Below are 6776 nucleotides of genomic sequence, written 5' to 3'. Positions count from 1 at the left end.
GGAGTATAACGAGAAATTGATTCAAAAGACTTCCCTTTTCACAAGACACTGCCTCAGAAAAGCCCATTGCCAGGGCCACTTCCCACTGAGGGACTGAAGCACATCTCTGAATACACAAACACTAACTAGAACCTTACCCAAGTTCTTTGAAATACCTTGAAAGAGGCACACCTCTGCCTGACTAACTCAGAAGTCAGAGCTGTTCATATTTTTTCCTTTTTCTATACAGAAGAGAAATGTTTCAAATCTTTTTACATATTCCAGTGAGCTTTTATCTTTTAAGAAGTCAGATTACAGAAGAAATAAAATCACATAGTTCAAGTGTGGTTATGAAGTTAAAATCCCAGAAAGATCCTAGCCTACTTACCATTGTTCTCCTGATTTTTCAGTGGCTAATAGGCATCTTTTAGTGCACACCAAATTAAAACAAACAAACACAAACTAGACAGAAAACCAAAAGTCACAGAATTAATAAGGAAAAAGAACAAATAAATCTCACAGGTGCGACTTTAACTCTTCATATCTGAAGCTTTGCCCAGCCTAACCTCTGAAATTGTCCTTCTACCTGGTTTGCCTTGTAAATGAAGTTAGTTTGCAGTTATGATATGTCAAATTGCAAGTCATACCAGCAAGTTATGAATGTCATTCAGGGGGGATTTGACTGACTTGATAATAAGTGGGTTTGAAATCAACTTACCATTTAATCATACACAATTATACTTTGCATTCCACCTTTCCACCTTAAGTGGGATTTGGAGAGGCAATAATGGATAAAAATTGTTCTTTTTTTATTTTGGTAATGTGGTTTGGAACAGATATACCTCTTTTTTCCATTAAAAAGTTTATTTACTGAGAATCTGACCCCAGGTTTTGGTGCAAAAATTAACCTAAGGTGTCAAGAATAGATTATTTACTGTCTTTTCAAAAATTGCCAAATTAGGACAAAGTATAATCCTCTTACATGTCTCATTTCATAAGCACTGCTATAGAGGTCTGAAGAGATCAAGGATTATATTTTCTATCATTTACTATCTGGTTTGATCCTCTCCAGAGCACAGAAACTGGCTCTTCTGCTTTGCTTTTCCCCATTTTTAGATACTGGGCACACAGCAGAGAATACCGACAGAGGAAGGATCCCATGCACCCCTCTTGCTTTGATGGCTTATTCAGTGAATTGGTAGAGACCTAAAGATCTTCACTCGCATCCCAGGCAGAGGTTGTTACAGTTATATATGGAAATAGTTTTATTCTTTCAGTAAGTATTCATGTTTTAAGTATTCATGTTTTAAAAAGCACAAAAAAACAAACAAACCAAAAAAGAAATCCAACCAAAGAAATGTTATACAGAAGCTCAATAGAATGTTTCAGCTTATTAATATTAAAGCCTTAAAAACTGCTGCTTTGTCTTTTGGGTGTCTCTTTCTTTCAGTAAAGTATTTTTGACTGTGATTACTGTGACTGTTTTATATCTAGATTTCTCCTATACATAGATTAAATAAGCTAATTTTGACTTTCGATCATAAAAGAATGTATTTAGGTTCATGCGGTTTTGGGGGGGGTTCTGTTAAAACTAAATAATACAATTATTCAAGGCAAGGCTAAACAGCAGCCTTTACCTCTAAAATCTTGAATCCAATCACTTCCTTGTTCTGGTGTTTATCAGAGATGATCTTAAGGCGGGGATGTACAAAACCACACTTTTCTAAGAATGAACTAGATAAAGGAAGGTAAATTCTTCTTGAGAACTTTGACTATACTTAGAAGTATGTTGTATTTAACTGAGAAGAGTGTGACTTGGAATCTCAAATCCAATGGTAATAGTGGCAAACCTGACCACAAGCCCAGTACTTAATTTTTAAAATGTAGAATACGTATTTTCCCATTGTGTCTTCTGCTTATTAGGAAAACATGTAAATTTTGTGTGGTTAAGGTGTGGTTTGTTTATGGAATTGATGGTATCACATTAGCAATTGCAGCGTGTTTCTTCCTCTTTTCTTACACCAATAACACACTGCCATTGCTGACTTCAGAGAAAAGCAATTCTATACCTGGTTGTATATTTTCTGGAGTTTTATAATCATGTAAAACAATTAAAGATTTTTATTTGATTTTTTAAAATTTTCCCATGTTGTTAATTTATTCAGAAAAGCTAGAATGGTAGGAATTCAATACTTTTTTCCATCCTTAATAGACACTCACACTGAACTGAGTAATGGTTCCAGTCCATCAAAGTGATGCATTTGAACCACATGTGGATTTGGGCTAATTGAAACAGCGTGACATAATTACAAATATCCATAAAACCAGTGCACTCTGCAGTTACTCCACCCAGGGTTTAGGTGTCTGTGAAAAAGAATGACTACTAACACTCCATACATCCCATGCTCTAAGCAATGCTTAGTACTTGACAGTCGTTTGAACCCTGTATGGAGCTAGTTCCAACAAAGACCCATGCATATGACTAAAGGACACGGGTTTTCCCTTCCCACAGCCCCTCGCAGTCTAGTTTGTTGTGTTAACAGAGCCAGTGTTTGCAATAATGTTCTGAGGGAATTTGGGGTGCTCTTCAGTTTCAGCTCTGTTTATACCAAGAGAGGAAGAGGGGAAAATCTCATGCTTTGCTTTGCACCAACATGAAAATGAAGTTTCAGAGATTTGGGCTGTTAATGAAATGTTTCACTGCAAAGGGGTAGTGAGGCAGGCTTGAAAGATAGCAGTAAGGTAAAGGAAGTGTCCTGGAAGTGATATGTGCTTGTTAGCAGAAGGGAATTTTAACATCACAGTTTTCTACTGCTATGACTAAATTGCCACAATTTGGGGCTCTTAATCCTGTTTTAAAATTGATCTCACATAATATTTCTGCTTCACATAATAGGGATGGCAGATATCCATGCAGCCTTCTACTCTGCATCTGCAGTCTCAAAATGTAGCATTCCTTTTGTTGTGAATTACTATTGTAACACTTTTCAAACTAGATGGATGCGTATGTACATACATCAGTGCAAGACTTGACAGAGAAAGTAATTTCTTGGAGATTATGATTTTTTGCTTTCCAAAACTTTTCAGCTACAGCAAATAACCATCTCTTGACAGTGAAAGTGAACTTTAGATACAATGCCTCTAGTCTAGTTTCTCTGTTTTTCTCCACCAGTAAAGGTTAATATCAATTACAGTCAAATCCTACAGGCAGCGATTTATGAGACAGCAATGTGAAGGTTTGGGGTACACTGTAGGGTATGCTGATTTTGCATCAGGAGTGGGAATAAGCCCTATAAAGGAGTGCAATACTATGTAGGTATGCTTGGTCTTGCCTAATAGGGAAGAATCAGTGAAAGGTTTCAATTATAGCGTTGATAGTATTGTGATTACAAAACCATTAGACTAAAGCAGACCCATTTAACACCTGCCTTAGGATATGCACAACTTTTAACGAGAGAGAGAAGGAGAGTGGTGGTGGGGTGAATGGAATAAAACAGAACCCTAATATTTTCTGAGTGAAGGACTGAGGCACAGAGAGATTATATAAGTTTTCCAAATCACACCAGAAATATCTGAAATAGGTAATTGCTACTATTCTGAAATTTCCATTTTGAACTTAATGAACTACATAGAAAACCTCAGAGTACTGGTCAGAAACTGATGTCTCATTGTGCACACAAATTCCCTCTGAGGTGATGGTGAGGTTACTGATGAATCACAATAGTTGTGACAACAAGCAGCCTAAGAGACTAAATCTTGAAAGAATGATTTATCTTTTAGCATGAAAACAATAGATATGCATCCTAATTATTTCTAGGAAGAGATCCTTCTCTATTGTTTGAAGGCAACTGGTGAAACATAGCCTAACACAGAGAAAATTCCTAGACACTTAAGAGCATATATATTAACATCTAATTGTTAACTTATGCAACTATTCCTGATCAGATATTCAAGCACTGACAACAGAATACTTTATATATATACTTTATCAGTTAAAAACTCCTGGAATCAAATTGGAGACTAACAAACTGTTAATCTAACAGACTCCTCACCTTTATTCATGCTTAGCTCTTAGAGGCAGTTCGATGGCTGTTGTGCTACAAACAGCAACTCTGCTTGGTCAGAGGTGTGTGATGTGTCTGTTTCTGTATCAGAACTACTAAAAGCTGTATATATCTCATTGTATATCTCAAGGAGGCAGAGACATCAATACCACCTCTGTAATTATTCTTATAACTCAGCTTTCCAAGTTACCAGAATTAAACAGAGCTATTAAAAGACCACATTGGTCTGTAGAGCATCTTCCCACTAGACCTGTACTCACAGCACCTTAGCTACCTGGAGAACATAGTGTATGGTCAGAGAAAGAGCAAACAAACCCTGAGGAGTCAAATGGGAAAAACCTTAAGATATATGCTTAGGTTTTTTTCTCAGTCATAAATCTTGGAATAGGATTAATCCTGTTTGTGTTTGTGCAGTCTAGGACTAGGATTCAGATACCTGAAAACTGACATCTACAAGGAATTTTTTGTCCAGGTTTCCATTACAGCTAATGGAGAACCAGCTAAAGCAAGCAATCAGCTAAAAAGAGAGAGAAAGGGAAAGGGGAGAGAGAAGACTCACCTCACCTTCAGCTAGACCTATACAATAAATCTGATAAACCACACTGTAAACTGCTTTGATTAAATCTCTGCTCACAAAAATGAATTTCAGACCCCTAAAATTGTTACAAATGCAGTATCTGCTCCCTCTGTTTGGATGAAACCTTTAAACCTCTAAAAATTAGCAAATTGGAAAAAAAAAAGGATGCTAAACAAAAACCTTCTTTTCCACTCCATTCCTTTCATGGGGTACTGTTATTTTCTCTCCATCCTTCCTCTATACTATTCATTTAAGAATGTCCCTCAGAATGGATCATTTTATTTTCCTTCCCAGTTGGTATGAAGAAAATATTACAGGCATTGTTATTTGTCATTAGTAAAAAAAATAAATCAGGAAATATTTTGATAAAATCTTAAATGTTAGATATTTAATAAATCTGATTTATTATCAATTTTAGAAAGTTTTGTAGGAAGGTCCTACTGAACTCTTTGACTTTGCCTAAAATAATTTGAGAGGTGAGGGCTTTTTTCAGCTTCCCAGTGCAGAGTATTTGATTTTTCTGATTAAACAATATTTTTTTCCTTGAGGATTGATAGAAAAAAATGAAGGTGGAGGAGAAGATGGGTTTAAATCTGTCAGTCAAAGGAGGGCTGCTCTAGCACAGTCCTGTCCTCCTTGACAGAGGAAGGGAGGATTCCTTACTCTGGGAAGAATTTGAGAGAATGGAATGAACCTTTCCAGAAGTTTAAAAAGGAATGTTGCTAGGATTTACCTTTGGCAGAAGTTCACAGCTGTTGTAGTCCATTCACTCCTCAGTCCCATAATAAGAATGCATGCTTTTCTGATGAAAAAGATGAGACACGCAGCCCTCTATGGTGTTATTTCAACTGCAAAGCTTAGATAATTCCCCACTTAGCATGCAGGGAAGTCCCAATGAGACATACTCCTCATTCTGAGGTGATTTCTCAAAGCTGTAGCTTCCACTATGGATCAGGCTTGCCTAACATTTTCAAATCCTTTCCCGCACACCATCCAGTGTTACTTCCCTTTTACCACAGATCATCTTACTCACCTCCTTGAGTGCAATCAGATCAGAAAATTGGTCAGATGCCTGTTCAATGACAGGAGATACTTTTTTTCTAATCCTTATTAGTGCATTGGATCATGCAATCAGTACCAGCTCTCTTGACCCAAAAGTACACATTTACCAATCTGAGTCAGGGTTGTCATCACTCTGTTAAATTGCTCCATGCCTTAGGCTGTCACATTATTTAGCCAATTCCACTTCATTTATCTGGCAAGTGCATGTGGCTAAATGTTTTTCTTCTTTTAAGCAGCTGTTCCTTAGTTTAACAGAGGTTTATTTCTGAAGAACCATAGAATCATAAAATGGTTAAGGTTGGAAGGGACCTCAAAGATCACCTTGTTCCAACTCCATGCCATGGGCAGGGATGCTGCCCACCTAGATCAGGTTGCTGAGGGTCCTATTCAAGAGGGTCTTGAAGACTTTCAGAAATGGGAATCCACAATCCCTCTGGGCAACCTGTTCCAGTGCTTCACCACCATCAGAGTAAAGAATTTCTTCAAATACATCCAGTCTAAATCTACTCTCAATTTAAAGCCACTACCTTGTCTCATGTATACCTTATCTCACCTCTTACAATATACTATTGGAGTTACCAATACTCCTATTAGATCAGACCTCTGATAACACGTCTGAGTTTTAGACGTGTCCTTTGAGCAAAAAGATTAGCCAAATCAGGAAAATTTGTGATCAACAGGTCAGTAGAGAAGGCTGCTAAATCTGAGAAGGATATGTCAGTATGATGAAGATGACTGCAGCTAGACGTGTGGTCTTTTCAGCTTTCTTTACAGCTAAAATCAGAGTTGCTTTAACAGAGTGATTATCCTCAGTGTGGGTAGAAAGCGTACTAACAACTATTTGATATTTAGGGTTTAAAAATTACTGTATCTTTCCTGAACATCTGATAGGAAAAACTACACAAACTTGAAAAATACAAGGGAAATAGTTGTTAAAAAGGCTTGAAAGGAAAAAAAAAGGAAAGAAAAGCAGAACTTGCTTGGATATAGACTTGGACAACAGACCAAAGAATGAAGTACATCTAAGAATAAAATTACTTGAATGCAAAACCCCACTATTAGAACACAATAAGCCCAAGTTTGCTAAGAAATAC

The sequence above is a fragment of the Neopelma chrysocephalum genome, unplaced genomic scaffold (genome assembly GCF_003984885.1).
Source record: "Neopelma chrysocephalum unplaced genomic scaffold, ASM398488v2 Primary Assembly neopelma1_25, whole genome shotgun sequence".
Taxonomy (NCBI): Eukaryota; Metazoa; Chordata; class Aves; order Passeriformes; family Pipridae; genus Neopelma; species Neopelma chrysocephalum.
This window is presented reverse-complemented; position numbering follows the sequence as displayed.